Raw genomic sequence first — 25,776 nt, forward strand, 5'->3', positions numbered from 1 at the left:
TCACAGAATATGTTTGATTTATAACTAGCTGTTTTGTTAACACCACGGCAGTTATGGCCTGTTTGCTTGGAGGGCTTTTGAATTATATAAAGCAATTATTTTACTTTGCTACATACAGAATCTGTAAAACTGCTAACCTACAACTTGAAGAAATCCTTAATCACTTGGAAACTCCTTGTAGGCAGCAGAGAACCTGCCAAAGCCTGTGAAGATTCTTACCACACATGTAAGTTGCTTCCTCAAGGCAGGCAACTTTTGAGTTTTGTGGAATGATCTGAAACTGTAATTCTGGGGTATTTTGTGTTTGCTTATGCCCTTTTTGCATTATTTTATAACCTGCAGGAGCCAAAATGATGGTCTGTAGGAGGGTATTAAGGCCCCTGGCTCATGTTCACAGATAGTTTCCAGGATGACTAAAAATGTTTATTTTTTCCTTTATTGCCATACCTAACACTCAGCTGCACTAATGTAAAGTGCTGTTATTTTTAACTTAGAAAATACACAGGACTGTGAAGACCAGTGGAGTGGGAAGGTTTCCCTTTCTGCTGTTCCCTGTGTAACTTCCAGGTGTGAGAGGAGTGTACAGCCAGGATGGTCCCTGCTTCAGCCATTTCCACAAATGCCATTTGGAAGCATTCCCCATGCAAGCCTGAGTCCTAGTTTTTCACCCCCTGAAATACTGCTTTTTGGTGCTGAATTCTCAGGCTTTCTCTACTCTACTACACCGTAATCACGGCTATCATAAGCAGTTCTCTGATTCTTTCGTTGATGAAACTTAGCTTTTCAATACAAAAAAGTCATCTGAGTGGTGAGTTTAGTTGCTTCTGCAGATTTTATGAAAAGCATAAAATCACATTATTAAAGTCACCCAGGTGTGAAAGTACTAGATATTGCTTGTATTTCTATTTCTTGATCTTAAAACAGAACATGAGCTTTGAGAAAATTGTCTGCCATGTTATTGTTCCTGTTTGAAATTGTAGGATGTGGCTTAAATATATGGGCATATGTGTGTAAAGCACTTAAAACACTGCAAATGGATCTAGACAAGCCAAATTATTTTGTCTTGCAGTTGTAAAAACTATCAAGTGCTATTAAAACCAATGATCTGAAAAAAAGCCCAAAAAACCAGATAAGGGTCATGAGATAAGGCAGTGAAATTGTCTTTTGAGGTAACTTAGTTGCATTGTAATTTCCATCAAGAAAATGGAATGATTATTTCATTTCTGCATATTCAGGAGTTGGTAAATACTTTAACATTTTTTTCCTAGTGTCATGAAAGAATACCCATTTTAAAAATATTTTATGCATGCCCTCTTGTACGAATTTTTAAGATTTCGTTTTTCTGTAATAATGCTTTTAAGTAGAATAAATCAGAACTTCTAATGAAAAGTAAAATAGTTCTGCAATGGATTGCATGATAAAATAGTTCTGCAATGGTTTAATAACAAGAATAGAAAAAGGAATTTTTTTTTAATTCTACTCTGAATATGCTGAGAGAAAAGTCTACTTTTACAATACCACATATATTTTTACAATATCTGCATATATTCAGATTATCTGAATATTTAAAACACATGTATTTCTGGGAATTGCTTTATAGTTCAGTGCAGTTCGATGTTTCAAAATTAAAAGTACTGGTATAAAATATTTACATCAGACAGGAGGATAAGCTAACCTCTAAAATTGCCTCAAACATTATGTTACCTACAATTTATTTTCATATTTGTGGTGCTGTGAGAATCGCTGTAAGTTCATTGTTGGCCATGTGCTTAAATGTTGTTTCCAGTATTGCTGCTTTCTGAAATGACATATATAAGACAATCTTAAAATCACTGTCAAGGTATATTTCTACATGAGGGCACGTTTAATACTTTTGTGCATACCTTGTGGAGGAGGTGGTATTTTCAGTCAATTATTCAATAAGGACATGCTTTGCATTGTCACTTGAAATATTCAAGCATCTTGTTTGCTAGTCATATCCTGTTGGAATTTTTTTGCACCCTTTTGTTCTTGGCATCTCAACTATATGTGTTATGCAGCTCAGAGACCATAATACAGGTTTTGGGTTTTTTAAATAACTGATTTTCTTTCTTTATATATGCATCATTTAGTGAGCATATGATAGTTGAATTCCTACAAGTTTTCTTTTAAAGTAATTTTAAAAATACTCAATCCTTTTTATGATCAAAAATATGAGAGATTATGAGAGATACTTGAAAATAATTTATTCCTTAGAAGAATTTTGAAGAAATACTATGAATTAATTTCACATCTGTTAAACATATTGTTCAAGTGAGTAGCATGATAAAATCAGATTTATTGCCGACCTTGTCATGTGACTTTTAGGTGAAAGAGCAGCAACCTGTCTTATGTGGAAAGTTAAAACAGTAAAGGCTATGCAATAAGGTGATTGAGAAAGGGGCACTATCTGGGTGCTTTAGCCCAATACAAACTTATTTCTGTACTTGAAAAAAAAAAATCTGAAAAAATATAACTTAGTGTCCTGGCCAGGTTATGCTTTGGTTCTTAAGTCCATTAACTTGCCTTTCACTACCTGAATGAACCCATGGACCAGGGTGGTTTGCTGCAGATCTCTGCCAGAAATGGATCTCAACCTGCAGGATCTATTACCAGCAGCAGTAGCCTAGCACACTTGTTACTGCTTCCAGCCAGCAGCTACGTGCCCTTTCCAGCTGCTTTATTTGGAATTACAGGTTTCAAGCTCAGTGCCATCCTCCCTAATTAGGAGGCCCTGAAGATCTTAGCCTGAGGGTTGTTCGAGCAAAAGCTATTCTCCAGCACAAACATATTTTTATCTCCAATGCAAGTCTGCTTTCAGGGCCTAACTGCAGTTAGTTATTACAGTCATACACATTTAGCTTTGGGCAAACGCTGTGAGCAGCATTTGTATTCAAGACAATAGGCACTCATCAGTGTAAATTCCTGTCTGCTATGCAAGGTGCATCTTTTTGATCTTTTAGAAAGAGCTGGAAAATGGGATGGTATTTGCAAACGTCTTTCAGCAGAGCAATGTCAATAAAATAATCATGTTGAGACCAGTACGTGGAATCGACTTCTTGGAGGGGCCACGGGGATGGTTATAGGTGCAGGAATGAGTTGTGTAGCTTTTGATTACCTAGTCCGAAGCTCATAGATGAGAAATTGTGCAAAGGCTCAGCATCTCCAGGATGCATCAGTCTCTCATTTGACATGGCAAATTGAAGGTTTTCCCACTTTTTTCTTTTCTTTTTTTTTTTTTTTATTCAATGTGTGTGGAAACACTTTGTAGATACTTTACCTTCAGCACACTAATACATAAAGGCAACAATGATATGCAATTGCACTGCTATGGCTGGTGCATGTTAACAAATGGGAGTAAAAGTGTAGTTTAATTTCTTACTAAAACATTGTTTCACAGACTGGCTCCCCACAAACACTTCCGGTGCAGAGTTTTGCAAATCTTCAGTGTTTAATGTATCTCTCTACTGGTCACTGCTCCCTAGCCACACTACATCCATAAATACATTATTATTATTATTATTATTATTATTATTATTATTATTATTATTAATCAATTGCATGTGTTTGTTGTTAATCAATGAACTTGAACACATTGTATTTGTGGTTTTTGTTTTGTTTTAGTTTGTTTTTTTAATACATCTGGAAGAAGCACTCTAATGAGTATACATAAATCTTTTCTCCTTCCTAAACATCGCTACTTAGAATGCAGCCTTATTCAAAGTTTATTCTCTTAAGAATAAATAAAGAATAAATAAATTAAGAATAAAGGTGTCAGGATGTTTGTGAAGTACAAATGCAAGTGCTGTACTCAGAGGAATATTGCAGGATTGCCATGGTAAGATGATGGTTCATTTAAAAGCTGGTTTTAATATGAGTGAGAAATAATCAAGAAGCAGAAATGAGAAAGTAATCTAAATGAAAAAACAGTGAAAGGAAAAAGAGAAAAATACTTAATGGAATATATATTTATATATTATCAGTGCTTCCTTTTTAGAAGGTGGGTGTATCATATGTAGGAAGAAGAAAGCAGTACACTGGTGCTAGAAATACAAAATACAAATACCCTGCTAGAAATACAAAATACAAGTTTTTCTAATATCAAATTAGGATCTTCAATTTTAATCATAGAAGTCTTCTTTGTTGTACCTTAAGTAGGAATTTAACAGTGCTTACTTAAGCTGCAGAAAAGCTCTTAAAAATAAACCTTCTTTTATTTTCATGTTATTATATTTCTTGTAATTTTCAGTAAAGTATTTTTCAGAAAAAGGCTTCTTGTTCAGTGACCATAGAGGAGAGAAGCTGGTGATGATACAACAGCTGCTGTACATAGATATTTAAAAAGATGACATCTGATGATTAAGACTGTTTTGGTTTGTTTGTTGGTTGCTTTTTTCAGTACAGTGTATCTGTTTAGCTACAGGATGTAGCCATTTTCTCTTCAAAATTTTCATATGTAGGTTCTGGAATAAAAAAAAAAAGTTAATATTTTAGTTTTGTTCCTATATGTATTAGGCAAAGCTAATGATTTAAGACTATCAAAACCCAGGAGATATGTAGTTTTACAATGCTTGGAGATTTCAAAGTACAAGACAGTGGCATAAGAACATATTCAGGTTCATATCGGATTACACAAAATATTCAGCCAATTCATATCTTGAATAAAATGGATTAGTAATAGGGTATTGACAACCTAAGGAAGAGTCTAAGCTGGAAGTAACATTGCACAGAAATTTTTCCAGGGCTTCCTGAGCCATAATGGAAGTTTTGAATTGAATGATTCCAAAGCAAGCTTTTTTCCCATTATTTTTCCTGTCAATTTTGAAACATTGTAAAAATTTACAAGTACTTTCTCATGTAATTTTCTGTGTGATGTAAGTCATGTTTGTTTTCCTTCCTTGCTTTTTCTGGGGTTGTGTTTTTTGGTGGTTGGTTGTTTTGGTAGTAAGTAATTCCCTTACTCCCTGTACGAGAAAAAAAGAATGAACAGTCTGTTTGTACCTTCTTCAAACTGCTTTGAATTGAGACCTCTGTTATATCTCTCTCCTCCATTTATCTCTCATCCAGCTTGAAGCATCCTTGACTGTTTGGTAGTTCCAGGTACAGAAAAGCATAAAGAAGACTAATATGTCAGGTAAAATTTAATAATCCAAAAGACAAAGCCGCATATTTTAAGCAGCTGAATTAAAGAGATCTGTTGGCTTTTAGAGTTCTCTCAAGCATTATTAGCTGGTATTGCTCATTGGAAGTTTACTTAATACTGCAGTGCTCATTTAGGAAGTGTATACATCTCTGGGTCTGCTCTTTATAGTGCTTCCTAGAAATATAGATTTGATAATAAGACACAGCAGAGCTCTATGATTCAAATGTAGTCTTTGTGATAATTCAAAATTTAAAAAATATCAGAAAGTCCCTTAACTTTTCCCTTTGACATGAACATACCAAGTAGGGCAGGATTACCTTACATACACTGAAGTTTATTAACTGACATGGTGTGCTATTAACAGTGACGCTTCCAAACTTGATGGTACTGACAGGGGCTTTATTACTTAATTCAGTTGTTCAGACTTCATATTTTGGAAACATTTGTCTGATGGTTCCTGTGAAAATGTAGATGGAAATTAACAATGAGAGTAGAAGGACTCAAAAAAAAAGGAACTTTATTGGATTTTAAGGTTTGGGGGTTTTTAACAATATAGAGTAAAGCAGAATTAGGGAGATTACATTTGTTGGCAGATGTCATGCAGGATTTGCCATTTCCCAGTTCCTAGCTTTGTGCTGAATCTTGTTAAACAAATACTACTAAGCTCTCAGTTTCCAAATTTGAGCTGGATTTTAAATACAATGTTTCCTACTCTTTCTGTATATAATCTTACAGTTTTATGGATTCTGTGGAAACACAAATTATGGGAAGGTGAGAAACAGAGTTAGTCATTCCTCAGTTCCCGTCTTGCTGTGATTCCTTACCATAACACATCCTTCTTGGGTGTGCGGTGGGAGAAATGATGTTAACGCTTTCCCCCAGCTCTTTGGAGAATTTAGCAAGATCCACACCTTCTCTGAATGGCTGTGCTTTGATGCTAAGTATTGTGTCATGTATAATGGACAGGATACTTACTTAAAAAACAAAACAAAACAAAATAAACAGCCAAACTTTGGATGATGGCATTCTGTAATACTTGTGTTTGGAATGAAATCACCAAAACAACTGGTCTGGTTGGAAATGGGGAACTCTCCTTATTGCAAGAGTCTTTGATATGGTCATCTTGGACAAGACTCCCCAAATCACTTTTCTGCTGGTTTGTGGTACTACTTGGCAACCCCAGTGCATGCATGGTGCATTTTCAGGTGCTATCTCAAATGACATAGAAAACATCTCCCAACCATTGTGAAAAAATGTGCTACAGGCTGTCCTACCAGGACATTTCTGTGTCAGCAGCAAGTTCCTACAGGCTGTTTTCAAGTGGCTTACCTACAGATGATTGGATTAATTCCCCAGTAGGATCCAGCTGGGACACTATACTCAGGACATTAATCAAGACATTTAAGCTCACAAATTGAACAAAGCACTGAAGGAACTGCCTGGGGGAATCTCTACACCCTTTAAAATTCCTCCATGGAGAACTCACTTATCTGCAGTACTTCAGTCAGATAATTGATTGTGACATAAGGTGGCTCGAAGATCAGTCAGTCGCTTAGCTTGAAATCAGTCCCTTGTCTCCAGCCAGTCCATTAGCTCACCTGTGTACAAGACTGGTCTTGGAAGTCCTGAGCTTCTCAGGGAATTCATTACTAGGTGTGAATGAAGGAACAGCTGTGATATCCAGGTGCAATGGTGCAGCAGTGGACCAACTTGGACTTCATATTTGGGGTTTAACTTCCATAGCTTGTGCCCCTGAGGATCAACAGGGAAGGTGGCTCAGCAGGAAGGGACATGGAAATGCAACAGTCAGGGCTTTGTGCTCCTTCAAATCTCCTGCAAACTGTTTCCTAATGTCTGCAATCAAATGGCCAATCCTTCTGCAAACCTAAAATACTTTCGTTTTTTCTATTCTATTCACAAATGTGACAATGTTTCTATTTTTAGTAGCTGTAAAAATACTCAATATCTCATCAAAGTCTTTCCTCAGGACCAGCTGGCTTAAGGGAAAATTATGGATTGCTCTTACTTGTAGAATGGCCAGGGTTGAAAGGAGCCTTAAAGAGCATCAAGTTCCAATCTCCCTGTCATGGAAAGGAACACCTTTCCTAATAGTTGCACTGGCATTATTGGAGGTCTATCTTCAGGTTTAGAGGATTAATTAGATAATGGCTGGAAGTTCTTTTTGCTAAATTAAGTGAGTTTTGCCAGTTATCAGCCTAGTGGGTGCAGATAACTGTGAGTATGAGAAACAGCAGTGAAGTCTTTTAGGGCTGTTGGATCACTGAGACCATGCCTCCTTGTTTATCTTGAAAATCAGCTTTGGAATAAAATGCCCATTCTTTATGGTTTTTGCTGGGGTAGAATTAGATTTCTTCACAGTAACACAGATATGGGTCTGTGTTTTGGATTTGTGACCAAGACAGTGTAATAACAAAGTCAGCAAAATAACAGTGGTATATTTTAGCTGTTGCTGAGAAGCGTGTACACAGAGCTAAAGCCTTTTCTGCCTCTCAGCCCACCCCCACCAGTGAGCAGGCTGGGGGTGTGGGAGGAGCTGAGAGGGGACACAGCTGGGATGGCTGACCCCAGGTGACACAGGGGATATTCCCTACCATATGTCTCCCACCGTGCTCAGCATATGAAGCTGGGGGACGAAGGAGGAAAGGGGGGACATTTGGAGTGATAGCCTTTTCTCATCCTAATAATCTGTTCCGTGTGAGGGAGCCTGGCTTTCCTGGAGATGGCCAAACACCTGCCTGGCCTTAGGGAGGGGTGAATGAATTTCTTGCTTTGCTTTGTTTCTCTGCATGGCTTTTGCTTTACCTATTAAACTGTCTTTTATCTTAATCCATGAGTTTTCTCACATTTACCCTTCCAATTCTCTCTCCCATCCTGACATGATGGCAGCTTGGGATTCAGTTGCTGGCTGGGGTTAAACCACAACATTATTTCAGGCAATTGCCTTCCTACTGAAATTTGACGCATGTTTTGTATGGGATTTTATGAAAACCTACAAATTCCCATTTGCTTGAGGTTGCTGCTTAAAATTATGATTCTTTAACTGTTAGATTGGTGACAAGATGCCATGTATGGAATATTTGTTATCTCAACAATATCTTGGAAGCTTTGTATTCTTCTGGGACTGTGAGCTCCTATTTACTACACTGAGCTTCAGAAACAGGCTTGTAACACGCCACAGTTGAATTATCATCAGACAGGAATGCTGGTTAAGTGCATGCCTTCCTGTCAACAATTTTAGTTGACACAGTAGCTTTTTTTTAAAATCTGAGCAAAATTTAAGTTTAACATAACCTGGAAAGTTGACCTCTTCTTAATTGGCTGATATGCCTGGGAAATGCTGTAGCTTGTATGCCAGAGAAAGAGCACAAAGTCTGCCAATGAATATAAGTTGATAGGAATTACCACACATGTTTGCCTAGATTAAGAGTATGTCTCTGTAAGAGTGTGCCTGTGATATATGTAACCAATTAGCTGTATTTCTGGTCCAAAGGCCTCTATAACTTTGTAATTTTTTTTTGTTTTGTTTATCTTTGTGTTGTTTCGTCTGACCAGCCTCCTTGTAATTTTTTTTTATTTTTATTTCTAAATAGATGATCCCAGTCTTGCTGCTGTGTCACTAATTAGTTTTGTTGCTGAAGTAGCATGATCCAAGATAAAACATTCTGTACTTGAAACAAGGATCTCTCACATATGCTTAACTATTTCTAGGGACATACTCCTGTACATTTTTAAAACCTGTACATACCCTTCCTTCAATTGCCAAAATCTTTTGAATTAGGGCAGAATATATTTACTGGTCTGTGAGGCTTTATTCATGATTGATTTTTTTGTATAGGTACTTCTAATGACTGGCAGTGTAGCAATATTAAATCTTGGTGGCCCAGTTGTGCAACATTTTATACAAAATGCTTCCAGTGTCCCACATTTCCTAACTTGGATAATAACGTCTCATAAGCAGTTTCAAGTTCACAGCCTGCAGCCAGAACTCCTTGCATTCATTTTTTTCCTTCCTCCTCCTCTATTCCATATGGTTGGGGTCCTCATGTGTCAGCCCTCCAACTCACCACCAGGTTTTATACTGCTGAAGTGCAGCATCTCCTGATTTCCCTCCTCTCCTTCCTCCATTCCCACCTCTCTCTCCCTTGGCATTGCACCACCAAGGTGAGGAGCTCCATGTAAGCATCCTTCCCCCCAGTGCTGTTTAAACCCCTCCCCTTCTATTTTCAATCTCCCCACATCTTTTCAGGGGTCTTCTTTGCTCCTCTGTTGGGTTGTCCAAAAACTCAAATGTACCTCCATACAACAGCTTTCCCTGACATAGATTCCTGAGTCTGCCTCAACTTGGGTCATGTGGAAATCCCCCATTCCCTATGTCCTTAGTGATGGTGGCCATGCAGAGTAGTCTCTCAAGATTCATTCAGCTAAAGGGTGAAAGGTTTTCTTTGGACATCTCATTCTTTTCTGACACTCTTTCCCCCTTTTCTCCACTGGGAAAGGGAGACCAAAGTCTGTATTAGTGACTTCTAGTTTTATCTAAGACAGTTTTCCTTATTGAACAGAATTTTTTTCTCTAAACAAAGATAATAAAAATATTCCCATTATAGGCACAAAGTTTGAGATATAATGTATGAATCTGTAAATAAGTTCTTAAAAGTCATGAAAATTTTGGAAATATGAGCAAAAGTGAGGGTTTTATTTTCTGTCTGTGTATATTTGGTTAAGCTGTTTTCACTGAATAACATCATGAGAGTGATAATATTTGAATGAAATTGCAGTTGTTGTTTATAAAGAAATGGAGGAAATCTGGTCTGGATTGAACAGCCAGAAGAAGACACTGAGTAGATAAAAACTGCATAAAGCAGAAAGCCATATGGGGTGATAAGAATTGATCTGACACTTATTGCCAGAAACATAAACATGAAAATGCCTCCCCCAAACACATCTATACTTGAAAATACACCAAAGCAAATATGTCAGCATATAGAACAGAAGAAACTTTGGTTTATTTAATTGATGGAAGGGCATTTGCTCAGAATACAGATTATCTCAAGTGCAGTAAAGACATTTTTCCAAGCCTAATCTAATCTTGCATTGATAGCACTGGACAACTGTACTGCATAATGGTAGCCACTGCAGAAATGCTGAAGCTGGCAACATCTCACCAGCTCTGGAGTCGTGGGATATAACATACAACTCAGTAATTTAAAAGCAATGGAACTGAATTTGTATGATGCCACATAGAAACAGTTTTCCTGCTGAGAAATCTTCTATTTTAGGTGTAATGTTGCATTTTTGTTAGAACATGTGCACCATGCTGAGCTGCCTTGTGCAGACACAGGAGCTTGGTCAGCATTAGCTTCAGGACCTCAGTGATTTGCAGTGTGGTGGAAGGATGCCCTGTGGAGTCCCTTGCTTATACATTAGAGTGCTTTCTCTGACTCTTCCAAAAAAGATGTGTTTATTGACTGTGCCACCAAGAAGTCAGTGTGATAATACTTCCCTTTACTTTCATGTTTATGATGAGTTATAAGTTATCAATATTCTCAACGGTTAATTGCTGTTAAAAGTCTCTGAGTCATCTAAATCTGAAAAGAAACTTATTTTCTGCTCTCCAGCAGAACATTCATCTTTGCTGAACTGCATTTTGACAAGACCTCTGCAGTATTTTTCACTTTCACAGGACAGTGTCCCACTGGGAGACATAAGCAAGATAAATACTGTAGTGGGAAAAAAAATAAAGCTAAATTGTTTCTCTTTATGTTTATATTAACCTTTGCATTTATCTTCTTCCCTCTAATTCTCTAATTCAAATTTCTGTGCCTGTCATTAAGCATACAATGTACAGAATCTTGCAACACAGTGAACTGGTATGTGAATCGAGTTGTGCAGAGAGCCAAGCTTTTGTGATGGGACAGTGGCTCCTGAAGGACATAGTGATCTGTGCATTGTGTTTGTGTGTAATTCTGCTGTGACTAGACAGATGGGTGGCTGTAAATGAAGTATCTTCCTATTCCCTCTGAGATATATGTGGTAATGTCCTTCTTTAGATGTTCTGTCATGGCAGTGCACACAATTAGCTACAGAATATTAGTTACTCTGCAGGATGCAAATCAACATCTTTCTGTAAGTGTGGTAAAGGCACCAACCTATCAAATGGTATCAAGCTTGTATTAGTGATTTGGTTGTTCATCAGCTGAGTCAGGGGAAGAGAGTATAACAAATGGACAGTCCTATGTTTGTTTGTAATGAACCACAATTTAATGTTTTCATCTCCTTGCCCATTTAAATGCAAAAGAGCACATTTCAGTTTGCAGTATACGACATACACTGATGTACAGCTCCAATGAAATATCAGTTTCTTCCAAAGCTTCTCATTGAGATGTAATAGCATCACAGCGGAGAAATGGCATTGTTGTTAAATACCAGTACTGATCTAAGTCAGAAATAAACTCTTCTTTAATGTTCTTTATGTAAAGAGAAATGCATTCTCCTGTTAACTTTAATATTTTTTCAATCAGGAGGATTTCCCTGAAATTCTTTGTGACCTTAGCTGCACCAAAAGGTGTTTGACTGTTAGCAAGTACCTAGGCAGATTGTTTTAATCAAAAAATAGATGAGTTTGATTAAACACCTTAATCTGATATGTGCATATAAAGAATGACCTGACCTCTGCCAAAGATCATCAGCAGACTGTGGATCTGTCACCTTGTTAGAGAAGAAGTTTTAACTCATTTAAGTTGTTAAGTCTGAATCTGAATTCCAATTGGAATTCCCAGGTGCACTGCACTCCTGAGAGTTAAACTCAACTGGGAATTGGAACCCAGGATCCAACCTAATTTTGAAAGCACAGAATGCCTTTGATGACCTCTGTAAAATTCCTACTTTTCTCTGTCATTGTGAAAATTTAGCAATTCTGTTCACACTTACTTTCTTGTGAGCCATGTTGTGGAAAGATCTAGATCACTCTTCTTGCATCAGTTCTGTCTTAAGCTGTTAAGTCATCTCACATTTCCCAGACAAAATAAAATTAATAACCCTCTGGGGGAGCTAATTTATCTCTACTGATTTTAAGGTAGCATAGGGACGACAGGCTAGATGAAAGTGTCTGAAAGCTTGTTGTATAAATTAGTGTTTATAATCCTTACCTTTGAATGCAGCAAAATCTTTAATGATAGCAGTCCGTGTCTTCATAATCAACTTTCTGTTAGCATTTCATGCAACAGAAAAATGTGTTTATTCTAAAGCCTGAGTATGGCTTTTGGAAGAACTATGTCACCAGCAATTTTTAAATCATGATACAAGTTTGCCACTTTTATTATTCAAACCCTTTTCCATTGCATGTGGACGTACCCATAGCCCTAAACAGAGCTCCCTCTCACCCACTCCTAGGTAAGACTTCTGACACTGAGTTCTGCTTTAAGCTTTCTCCTGATGTGTCATGAATCATTAAAATTTTGCATCCAAATATTGCAATTTATCTCATATTAGGCCCTAAAAAAAAAAATCAATATTATGCTGTTAACAATCCTCTTTTTTCGTGCTTGTACAAGAACTTGGTGATGAGTCTTGATGATGTTGGAAAAGTAGGAGAGAGAAAATAAATTCATAGGGTTTAAAATGAAAAGGCCTTTGCAAAATTGAATCTTCAGCATGTTATGCCAGGAAGGGTCTTGAGCATTTACTCAATACTTCTGGAAAACCAGAAAACTGCTCTTCATAAGAAAATCAGATAGAGGCCTTTTATAGCAATGCAAGACAAATTTTAAGATACTTCAGGGAGTCTAAGAGTGGATTAAGCAGCTCATTTAAAGATCCCTAGTACTCTCTCCTTTCCCTGTTGGAAATTTTCATTGAGTTACTCCTAGTAGATTAAAGTCACTATATTTTCTAAGCATTTCTTTTTTTCTTTTTTTTTTTTTTTTATATCTACTAACAAATTTATCAGAGGTTTGATATTTTGATTGGTTGATTGGTTTGGTCTGTTTGTTTCTTGCATGCCTATTTTGCAGTATACTTGCATTTGTTTTGGAAGAAGATTCTGTTCTGTGATTGTGGAGACAAGTAACCATATTTTCAGAAATATGTGTTCAGAAAGTGTTCCTTCCAATGATGATTTTTTTGTCTTCTACTTATAGTAATATTTCTGGTTGTCCAGTGGGTAAAGATAGCTTTAGACTTATCCTACTTAGTTTCATTCATGCAACACTGTAAAATTTCTTCTAAGTTCCTTCTAAGATTCTTCAGTCAACAGAGTTCTCAAAAGGGAATGGAGCTATCCCTGGCCCCAAGCTTCTCCCAACATAGATAACGCTGAAAGCAGTGAAGCAGTCTATTAACTTAAGTCTTATCTATATCTTGTGTTGGATCTTCCTCTCAAAAAAAAAAAAAAACCCAAAAAATACCAAAAAACAACAACAACAAAAAAAACCCCCTGAAACAAAAACAACAACCAAGAAAACCCCAAACAAAACAAAAAATCTACACTGAAATCTAATAATTGCTTCCTTGTGGTTTTTGGGTTTGTTTTTTTTTTTTTCCCAGCTCTAGAAAGGTCTCAAAAGCAGGAATGCTGAAACAGAAGCACCTGCAAGAGTTCTCTTAAGGAATGAATTTTCTCTGCTCATAATAGAAGTGGTTTCTCATGCAGTCTGTGCTGAAATTGATGCAAGTATGGCAAACTCAAATCTAGTAAGACTAGAATATGTAAAGCTCTTAATTTCTGCAAGGATCCACTGAATCTAGTTATTTTTGTACCACCTCAGTGTTCATTTTGTATGGGTGAAGTTAGTGTGAATCACTACTTTGAAACAAACTGGGTCTGTTTCCATTCAGTTTGGAGATGTGTAAATTGCCACACATAATTTTTAAAAATGTTGCTTCTAGTATAGATAGTGTACATAAGCTTTGTCTAGGCATTACTAACCAAGCTAAAAGTAGCAAGTCATTCAGTGATTCTTCATTTAATTCTTTGAAGGCACATAGACTTGGTAGTGAGTATACCCTGCTGAATTTGTCAGTACAGCTTTTGCATGCATTTCTCTTGCCTGACAGCAGCTTTATTCTCTTGCTTGGTCTTTGGCCAACTCAAATTAACTACTTAGACTCAGGCATCTATAACAAGGGGTGTGCCAGATCTGCATAGTATTGGCAAGTTTTTGGAGACTGCCTTGTGCCTTAGAGGTCTGACATGTTTAGCTGATTAGGAGTGAATGTTAGGAACCCCATTCCTGATCCCTACCACCATTTGTTCTGGCTGTATTTCAAAGAAAGCTCATTCTCTGGCAAAAGAAAAAAAAAAAAATAAAAGAAAAAAAAAAGGTTTCAGTTGGAACAGCCACATGTCTCTTCCTTTGAGTGTCAGTATATTATGAATAGATGTCTTTTATAAATATAAAATCTGTTAAAGAACTATAGCAAGCTCAATTTTGTATCCAGATGACTGACTTACACTGTATTCATGAAACATGATTTCTGAGCTTTGAAGTTCAAGTTATAGGTCACTTCCATTAGCACATTCAGAACAAAAGTTTGACTAGCATTGGTTACTTCACAGAAAACTTTTTAAGTTATGACAGGCAGTCTGCTGGTCACTTCATCAGCTCCTCTGATGCTTTTCTACTGATGCCTTTGATAACAGCTAATCCAACAAAGGTTTAAAGCTGTTTTTAAAGTCAGCTTCTCTTTTTCTCAGAAATCACCAGATGCTGCTTTGATCCCCTTTTGCACCTCTTGTCTTTTAGTCTTATTTAAAATTACTGTGTCTGTTTTGGAGTTTTTTAAACATGCTGGCATCTGCTCTTTTGTGGTTTATCAGAAAAACCTGCTCACAGTTTTATCTTCTTAAAAATAAATTTCATGTCTCCTACCAGCATTTCCCTTTCTTGATGCGAGAAGCTAGCTAGTAATTAGAGTCCCGAGGATCCTTTGTGTTAGAGTAGAAAATGACAATAAGGTTGAATCTCTCTTTGTACTTCCTTTGTGAAATAAATAGGGTTGTGTCAAAGTACTGTTCCTGAAGCACAGTATGTAAGATGTGCTTTTATTTGCGGATTCCATTCTTCCACCTGGCTGCTTTGTTGCCTGCTGCCTCTGTTTCACTCTGCGTTTTTTTAATCACCTTACCTCAGAGATGGGCAGGCCTTCACACCATCCAGAAGAGCTGTTGAAGCACTGTGTCCATCTCTGCCTGGCACCTGCCTTTGCTCAGGGAAGTGGCCTGGGTTTGTCCTGCCCTGAATCTCCTGTTTCAGCATTCTCCTTCCCAGGCACTACTCAGGGCCTGTCCCAGCTGTCAGGGAAATGGAGCTTTGAGAACAGCTCTCCATTCCCAAATCATTTCACCAAAGCAGAACCTACCTGAGAACCTATTTTGGGATTAGGCAAGATGACCTGCAAAGGTCCCTTCCAACCTCAACCAATCTCTAGCTAATTCTAAAACTAAGCACTGTAGAGAAGTGGGAAATGTGGCCCTCAGCTATCCCCATGAAAAGTGGAACCAGATTCACGTCTCCAGACAATGACCTACTGAAGATCTAATTGCTCTTAGCAAAACACTGCCTTCCTCGTTGTTGACAGCAGTGGAAATGTCCCAGCTACCTCCCTGTCAGCTCTTCCTTTAGGTTCTATGACTCTCCCTTGATATCCAAGTGTAGATGTAGGTATTGGAGTAGTATAGCTGCATGAATTTGAAGGGACATCTGATTTTAAGAGACACGCTTAAACAATTCCAATTACACTATGAAACAGTGGACCTAGGAGCTGTCTATATTAATTTATATTCCCATCCAGTCTGATGACTAAATAAATACACCTTCATCCCCTCCTTCATACCTGAAGTTTAGTCTATTCATTTGTTTTCTTCTTCTGGTATTCTGTACATCTTTTGGTATTAAGAAATTGTCTTAGCTGGTCTGAGTGTGGAAACAAAATAAAAAGCAAATACTAAATAATCTGTAGAATGTTACGATAAAGACTGCTTTATCCTTGATAGACAATTTAGAGTATAGAACTATATAGTTTAGATAAACATTCATAGTATTAATTTCTTTTTCATAATACCCTATCTTAGTAATTTGAGAATAGAAAGCAGATTGTAAGTTATATAAACTTATTTTCGAGATTTTTCTGTATCTGTAGGTACTATTTAAGTCTTGAAAGCAAAGCAAGGAAGAAAGAAATTTTGCACTCCTAAGACACTTCTGCTATTTCAAAGCTTTTCCCAGTACTACCCTGGAGTATAACCAATATCTTTGGAATGAAAAAATAATATAAAGATGAAGTTACATGTCTGAATCAAGGGAGAACAGCAGTATCAACCTGTCTCAAACATCACATATGAGCTCTGTGACCAGCTGCTTACTGGCCATAGATCTATGTGTTGCACCCTTTCACAGGCCATTGTAACTTTGCTTAAAGCAACACCTCATCCCTCTGGAAAGTTTCGGTTCTGCGAGCCAAATGAGAACTGAATTTTGATTGAAAATTCTAACTGCTTTCATCTGCAATATCTTCCTTTGAAATGCCGGCCTAATTTATCGTAGAAAAATGGGCATCCATGCTTTTATCTTTTGTGGCTTTTAAATACATTTTAAGGGTAAGTTTCACATGCTACTACCTAAAAGAAAGACAAAAACAAAGGCTGCTTCTTCAAATTCCCTTTTGTAGCTTCTCCCCAGTCTTTAACTGGTTTTAGTCTGTTGTTCTGTTTCCATGGAGCTCTATGAATTAGTAGATATCTGGCTAGGGAAACAAGAAAAGAGGTACAAAACCTGAGCACGTATCCTATCTGACATTTTCAGAAGAAAAACACTATGTTTCCTTTCACTATCAGGAGTGTAAAAATGGGCACATCTTGAGTGTTTTCAAAGTTTCAGTTACTCTTCAGGCAGAAGGATCATTACCAGAGCACTTCCACACAGCTCTTTTCTCCCCATTGAATTGTAAGTGCTCAGCAGATTATGGCAGCTGAAACAGGGTCTAGATTTCATCCCTTTTGTTGAGAGCAAAATAGTTCCCTTTCAGCAAAAATAACATTAACAATACTTCTTTATATTTGTGATACTTTTATAATCTTTTTGTTGTTGAGGACACTGTTCATCACACAAGAGTTTCCTTGTCATTCAGGTCTGCTGTGGCATGATCACAGTGGAAGGATTCACCAATCAATCAGTCAATCAATCAATCAATCAATCAATCCATACTCTGTATACCTATGCAGTGACTCATCAGTTAATCAGTGTGCTTATTTAATTGCTACTTGCCCCTTGATGGGTTAGTAAAAATGCCATTGTGGGCCCCATAAATTAAAAATAGTATTGTGCTAATATAACAGCAGTTGTGATTAATCATTCATAAATTCTTATTTACGTGATTATTCTTCTGACTGTTATCTAAATGATATTTAAACCCTAGGATCTATTTTTGGGAAACTTAATGACAAAGAAAGAACTTCAGTTTAATCTAAAGTGAATTGAATCTCCAAAGAATAAAAAAAAAAAATAAAAGGACCATGATCCACATCCTATTCTTCAAGTCCACGGACCATTACATAGTGAAAAGGTTTACAATTTACCTCTAGTATAACAAGCTTCAGATTTTTCTACTTTAAAAATGCATTTGTTCTCTTCTCGAGTACTTGGAACTACACAGATGACTTTTATGTCCTTATAGCCCTCAAACAATACAGAAACCTACACAGAAAGCAAAAGGGTGGGAGTTGCACCCAGTAAAAATAATTCAGGACAGAAATACCTAAGTAGAGGTGACAAAGTAAGACTCTCTGTCTGTGTATATTTGTGCTTTTCAGTGATTTTCTGCTGATTCTAGTAGGAATTACCTCGTGTAGCAAGGTAGGGCTCTCCCTGCTACCCTGACACTTCCACCCACGGAGGATGCAAAGAAGCCTAGAGGTATTTTGTTGCTGACACACTTATAAAGGAGGTATTCACAATCTCTCTGTATTTCTGGGATTTGGAATAATACCATCTGGAATGCTGGAAGGTACTAGATTTTATCCAGGGTGAAAACTGACCCAGGTGCTTTATTCATGTGGACAGTGTGGATAATTTCTTCAGCAGTATTAAAGTGTCTTTCAGGCCAGGGCATGTCCCTTGACCCTGAGTCCAGAGCTGTAGTATAACTTAGTCTTCCAATTCCATTCTCCTTTTTGTTTATATTCCTCAAGGACAAATGACCAAAGTTTTCCTGAAAAATGCATCAGCTGCTCAAAGTGGCATGTTTTAATTGCACTCTTTAGCTCTCATTACTTCCCAGAGAATTGTATCAGAAGTCCAGGTTGGAAAGCACAGAGTGCTTTGGAAGAAGTGTTGAAATGACACATGCAGTAAAGAAAAGTAGCTGCTGGATATAGTGGCCTAAAATGAGCTGAACAAAGGAACATTTCCATCTACTACTCAAATATAGTTAGCCAGCTCTCTTTGAGTGACTATCCACAGTATTTTCACTACATTAAAAGCAGTGAAGACCTGAACCCCAGGAATACACTTCTTCTAAGACCTGGCAAGTACTTTAGGTAATACACTAAAATTAAATCTCTTCTCTGGGAATTACCAGACCTGTAATGGGTACATGATTTTTATAAAGAGTCAGCAAAATCTTAGCTGCTTCTTCTGCTTTGCTCTGATAAAGGCATGCTGTTTTTCTAAAGTAAATGTGTAATATAACTGTGTTGTAGGAAAACAACCCAGCTTTTCTCTTCTTTACTAAAAGCAGTAGCTCACACTTGTCCTGCACTGCCCCAAGTGCAATTGCAGGTCCTTCATACACTCTTCTTTTGAATTAGAAGCACTACACCCTTTCCCATTAGTAGCATGAGAACAGTGGGGGTTTGGTTTTTTCTTCCTATCAGCATTAGAAATAACATGCATCTTTTTTCCCAGCTGCAATTTAAAAGAAAAAAATTAGAGATATAATGTAATTACCAGCACTGGAGCCTTGCCATGATGCTGGGCCTTTATTTCCTTGAATTCCTCAAAAAAAGTGTTCTAGGACCATCTAATTATAAGTAATCAAGACCACAGTTCCATATCTGACATGAAGGACTCTGCCTCTAACAACATCAGAACATCAGTATGGGCATTTCCTCAGAACTGACTCAAAATTGCCCCCAATGATTTATTTTTTCTGTTGGTTTTGTTCATTTGAGATTTTTTTAATAACTTTTGTGATGTACGTAGAGCTTGTCAAAGTATCTTAATAACCAACATATGTACATTTTACAACATGCTGTTTTACAGTCAGTAAAACAAGATCAGCCAGTACATATAATCCAGCCTGTACTCCTTAGCACCATTAAGGAGTGTACTTACTCCTGGAGTGTGAAAAATTTAGGGCAATATTCTTTTCTTTGTTCATGTGAGTTCATGTGTTAGAAAGTAGAATGAAAATAGTATTTTAATTGCAAGGAGTTTTATTAAAGACATTCATGTTCGATAACCAGTTACAAAGTCAACAGAAAAGAACTGTAAGTTAGAAACAAATGTCCCATAATATTATCCTGGCTATAAAATGTGTCAGAGACTCTGTTTTAAAACATATTGGGAAAAGCTATATCCACACTCCAATGGCAAACCTGATCAGCATCTACCAATAAAACAAAAAAATTAATCTTGTGACATTTTTATTTCATTACAAGTTTGGTTATAGCAAGCCCTGTTACTCTTGTGCAAAAAGGACTCTCTGGTATTTCAAAGAGGAGGACACTAAAACCAACCAACGAAACAAACAAAAAAAAAAAACAACAAAAAACCCAAACAAAACAAAAAAAACAACCAAAGGAAGTGAAAAAGGAAATTAAGTGGGCTTGCGCTCAGAATTATTTTTATGACATACGTCAAATAGTTAACAAAATAAAATAAGTAAAACATGGTTCATCTGTCAGTTCAATGAAATACCTTTGTAAATCCCTGAAATGAGGTGTCTAGGTGGAAGGAAGCATATATATGTGAAAATCTTCCCATTCTTAACTATAAAGAGTTCTAGTTTACCCACAAAAGGGACCACTGGTAATAGAATATTAATTGCAGAAAGCCTAAAAAATATGTTTGTATACATACTAACTAATTAGAGGAAAACACAAAATTTAGTAGATAGAATGTGTACTTACTTATATTTTATCTCATTGCCATTAATATGCAGAGGATGTGGTGAAATCAGTGATCTGCACGGGTAAATGAAATCAACATCAACATGCTGACTTCATCAACATAAGAACAAAATCAACATCAGCAAGTGAAAGTTGATTTCTCAGATTGTTTGCCATTTTAGAAATCATGCAATGTAGATTTTCCTTCTCTAAATTTCCTGTCAAGCTGTTCACTATATAAAATAGAAAAATCCCAGTCAGTGGATGCCTGAAGAGAAGGGGGCATCTCCATTATTTTCCTGTGGCAAGGAATGTGCATAAGGAGGTTCCTTTCTTCATACAAGGAATCCGTAATGATTTTAACCCTCTATTTATTCTGCTTCCCTGACTATTGACTTCAGATTAGGTTGGGCTGGGTTTGTGTTTACAGTAAGTCAGCTTCTATACATGTAGGCAAGAAAAACATACTCTTGTGTAATAACCATTTTAAATGGGAGTTCCATCACTTCTGTAAAACTGGTTTAAGACAGCTGTGGTAAGAATATTGTGTCTAGTAAGATTAGAGGCTATGTGATTGCTTTCAATATCTCTTGAGTTTTTGTCTAGTGCTCAGTGCATTGAGAGCCTTTTTGAAGTGATGTTGAAGTGCAGTAGACATCAGTACCCTTATAAACTGGTCACATCGCCTTTGGCTTCAGAATTTAGAAGGATCAGATCCCCAGTTTGTACTCAAAGTTCTTTAAAGAAGCTTGCATATATGAAAATAGAACAGAATAAGATAGTATTTAATCTAAGTTTAATAGTTACTTTTGGCAGAAATTCACTGTAGCAATATGGTTATCTGGAAAAATTCTTGTCTGTTTGTATCGAATAAATTTAGAATATATTCCTCTTTGTGGAGATGTCAGGCTGAAAGCAGGCCAGAGCATGTATTCACAGATGTAATTCTCAAATTTTCAGGATGTATGTAGGTGGCCCCCTATGAGGGTGACCAAAACTTAACAGGCTAATAACAGATGAATAGGGAAAGTGACATTCACTAGAAATGCAATTATACGTTGTGTAAAAATTTTAGTAATCTCAACAAAGAAGCCTGACAGCATGATGTTATAGTGATAGTAATACCAAGTGCCTCCATATGTTTAGTTGAAGTGAGGGTTGTTGTTATTACTACATTGCTGACTTTTAATCAAACTATAACCTAGTTTTGGAGCATTACCACAGTGATGCCCCACAGAGGAATTTAACTGGAATAAAGATATATTAGGCCATTAATTGTTACTGATTTTGTTTTAGTTGTGAAATATTACTTCACTGGATGAACAAAAGAAAAGGGCAAGTAATGAAAGATGGGCTTTGATGAGAGGACCCACCTCCTCATTTAGTCAGCCAAGTGTTGTTATCCCTTTATTACCCTGTAACTTGAGGGCAAGTTCAGTGAGCAACTGTGGAGACCATTAGGAGCTGTCATGGAGAATTTATTTGCCTCTGAATAGAAGGTGGGTGCAGTATGATAGAGGCTGTGTGCTTCAAAGTGGGTAATTCTGCTTTTGCAAGCTTTATAATACTATGTTTATTGTTTCCTAGTACATCTCCCTAGACTGTTTTTTGTTGCCTTTGCTCCTCTTGTCAGGAATAAAATTTATAGAAGTGTGGCCCAGGAGAACCAATCTTATTTTGTGTAGTGACTATGCTAGCAGCCCACAGAGTCTTTCTGGAGACTTGCAGAAAACAGTAAAATCCACACCTCTTCAGAGGCTAAAGATCTGGTGACATTTTTTCCTTCATTGCTATAAAATACAGGTAGTTGTGGTAAAATAGACTCTTTCTTCCAGTGTTTTAACTCCAAAGCAAATCTCAAAAAAGTTTGTAAAAGCCAATTAGTCAGCTGAGTTGTTACATCCCAGTTTGTCAGTGCAAGCTTCTGACTTTGTAGGAAGCAGTTATTGCTCGTGCATTTCCTGAAGTGTAATAGACATCTTGAACACAAGAGAAAAGCTTGGTCCTTGCTTTGAATAATGCATTAAATGAACTTAAGAGGTATGAGAACATACAATAAGTTAGAAAAGAGACTGACAGCAATACATTCATCCAGTTGTGAATACAGGGGACATTCATCCTGAAAGAACCAGTGCGCTCAAAAAAGTGGAAACAAGAATTTTGCTCAGTGTTTTGAAGGTAGACATGGGAGGGAGACAGGGATATCCTTTTTTAGGAGACAGTTTATATTGGATGTGAAAGATATCTCTAAGTAAAGACACAATTTCTGAAGCTCATGTCACCAGTACTCTTACGTAATTCACATATCCTGTGGATGTGTTGTGTTGCAGGAGTGTTTGTGAAATGTATTTTATTTATTCTAAGTGAAATTAATCCTTGAATTTTGATCTGCTTTATAGGCATGTAATTTCCTTACCAGGAAATGCAAATGCAGATGTCTCAGAGAAAGAAAATTAAAACCCATAGATTAATATGAAATATCTCAAAAAAAAAAAAAAAAAACAAAAAGAAAAGTTTTCAGATACAAAGATACAAAGTCAGTGGGTTCAAATGGTCATCTAGGTCTAGGTCTGAATTGTGTAGTTCTCTTGATGGTACTTTGGTTACCACTCAGTATTCTAAATATATGGGATCTTATTGTGACATTGGTACTATTTACTCAGAGAAATATAAATTGAAAGTGGCAGTACATTTGTGTGCATTTATACCAACTAACCCATTCTTCTTAATAATTTATCAAAAGGGGAATTTTTAAATGAGTATTTGTTTATTCACTATAAGGTTTACTTTCAAAATTCAAATACTGTTTTCTTTCCTTAAAAGTGTAGCATTGTTAAAATGTCACTGAATTAATATAAATTATCTGAAAATTTTAGCTGAGTAAGTCTCTGCTGACATTAATCTGAAAAAAAAAGTTTCCAGATGCACGAACTAATTTGTTCATAGATATATTTCCTGCCTAGCAATGCTCCATACTTATAACATGAACTTTTAATGAGCTTGATATACCAAATCTTCTAGTCCAATCAGAAGTACACAGTCCCAAGTATTTTTTAATACGTTCAGCTTCATTCAATGAATTACAAAGATTCTGACACTGTTTTTTTTTTTCTTATTTGGTTTATTAAGAAGAAAGAATTAATATGCACTTTTTCCTTTTATAAGTACCTAGACATTATTTAAAACGTTTCTTTCAAATACTGGTTTTTAAGGCATACATTTCCATTCTGCTTTTCTTCTAGCTTTCCTTTCTTCTTTCATCTTCATGGTTTTAAACAATTTCTAGAGGCAGTGGCAGAGGTTTCTTGTGATGTTATTGATAGCCTTGAGGGCAGTGTATCAGAACAGCAATAGGAGGTATAGTCAAAGGTAGAATTATAATTATTTTAAAATTTAAATTACTTGATCTTCCAAAGGACAAGCAACAGTCATTTGCTAACCATGAGCTATCAGTGGAAGGGTTATTGTGGTGTTTTTTATTTCTATCCCAAACTCTCTATGGCTAACAGTTGCCTAAAGGTATCTATGAAGCTGTTATCCTCTGTGTTTGGTTCTGGTGAAGAGCAATTCCTCAGCGAGCAGTGTGCTCACCTAGTGGCAGATGATCAAATCAGTAATGGGAGAAGAAAAGAGAAACCCCTGAACGTATGATCAGGCATTATCTGACACTCCCGAGTCATCATGAGTCTGAGCTTACCCTCCCATATGCATTTGTTCAGCTGTTGTCATTTGTAGTCTGTGTCTGCAAAGGTAAATGCACATGTTCCTGAAGTATTCCCAACTCCTCACAGAAGGAATGCAGAGTGGTCTGGCCCATGCCAGTCATGGCTGGGCTCCTCTGAAGGGGAGTGATGATATTGTGTGAGACAATGCTGGGCTGTGAGGGCTGTCTGAGCCCCTCATGATGCCCCATGATCCTGCTAGCATTACACTTACTCGTGTGTATAAGCATGCGTGCACGTGGGAGGCAAAAGCTCTTTTCAGTTTAAAGTATTGTTTTGCATTACAGTGTTTTTATAGCAACATGTAGAAGGTAGCATGCTAAAAGCCTGACAATCCTCTTGTTCCATATGTTGAAAGTAGAATACAGTTGCTGATGTGCTAGTCAGCACTGTGCATAACTCCAGCTAGAGGCACTGAGTTGCTTCCCTGGTACTATGTTTTAAAGCAAACAGCAGTGGACTGCTGTTAGTCATGCTCATTTTTCCCAGGTCAGCTGCTCCTTTACATACTTTACACACACACTCCCACAGGGTGTGATTAAGGGCAACAGGAGATGGCATTTCCCCAGTAGCAGTGTGAGCAGTGTTGGAGCTGTTGGTGAAGCCCATTGCCATCAGTACCAGCAACCACAATTTTCCTACCGCATCACCATTCCTCTGCTGCTGTCCCTGACCTTTGTTGTGAAACCCTCTGCTCCTACCGTCACGTTTTACAGAGCTGCTGGCAGAACAGATGCATTACTTGCACAACTGGTTCCTGCAGCTTCAGTGGAAAAGGATGCCTGGTATGTGTTGGCATTGTCAAATAAATCAAATGCTTCTTTGTGAGGTGATGATACGTTACTTGATTCTTAGGCTCTCTGGTGAAGCAAATCAAAGTGTTTCCTCCCTCCAAGGTGAACCCAGGTGCAGTTCAAGAGAGGCTTCTTCCTGAGAACGAATCATTCCTCAGCCGGTACCATGCCAGGTTTGGTTTCTTCTGCCCTACACAGTCCTCTATGCCATCCCAGCGGGCCATGTACTTTGAAACACGCCATATGTTCTGGTGCCATATCCTTCGTTCCCTCAGCAGCATGTTGTGTACACACCGTTCTGTGCTGACAGATTGCACGACAGCCTTCCTGTTATTTCAGGTATTCAAACTGAAACATCTTAAAGCCCAAACAATTATTTCTAAGAGGCAGAAAGACGGCGTGAGCAAGGGGGACTGGGCTGCAGGCTGTCGTACTTCTAGCCACACCAAGAAGTTTATTCACTTCATGGCCTGGGGCACAGGGATGTTTAGCAGAATAGATGTAGTTTTGTCCCTAACTGGCAGATGCAATTAATCTATCTCCTGCAGGATATTTACTTGCACAGCGTAGTTCTGTTAGCAGCATGATGTGAAAAAGTGTATCGTGTATCAGAGGGGGAATAATAGCCTTACAGTGGCTCCTTTTTTTCAGCTGTCCACATGCCAGTGTAGGTGGCCAGTATTAGAAAGATCTTCTTAGACCTCCTCACCTCCTTTATATCAGTGGGAAGAAGTAGGGCTTGCAATCAAGACCTGAAAGAACAGCTGCTTTGAAGTCAAGCTCACACATTAGGCCTTTTAGTTGCCTGATTTTCATAGGATGGGTTGCTCTTGCATGTCCACAGGGCATACAAGGTCACTTTATGGTGCATCATAGCCCCATAGTGCACCCAGAGGGAAAACCACTCATTAAAAAGATGAACACTGCCTGCTTTTCAGCACCTATTACTATCAAGATGTCTGAAATATGCAACAC

At 37.4% G+C, this 25,776-nt stretch overlaps 1 protein-coding gene across 1 annotated transcript in view; it reads left to right on the forward strand.

Annotated features, from left to right (window-relative positions):
- The window catches only part of GPC6 (glypican 6), a gene marked incomplete at its 5' end in the record, with an annotated part of 732,861 nt that overhangs the window by 85,360 nt on the left and 621,725 nt on the right, over positions 1 to 25,776 (forward strand). The window lies entirely within an intron of this gene.

Source organism: Motacilla alba, chromosome 1, assembly GCF_015832195.1.
Source record: "Motacilla alba alba isolate MOTALB_02 chromosome 1, Motacilla_alba_V1.0_pri, whole genome shotgun sequence".
NCBI classification, from domain to species: domain Eukaryota; kingdom Metazoa; phylum Chordata; class Aves; order Passeriformes; family Motacillidae; genus Motacilla; species Motacilla alba.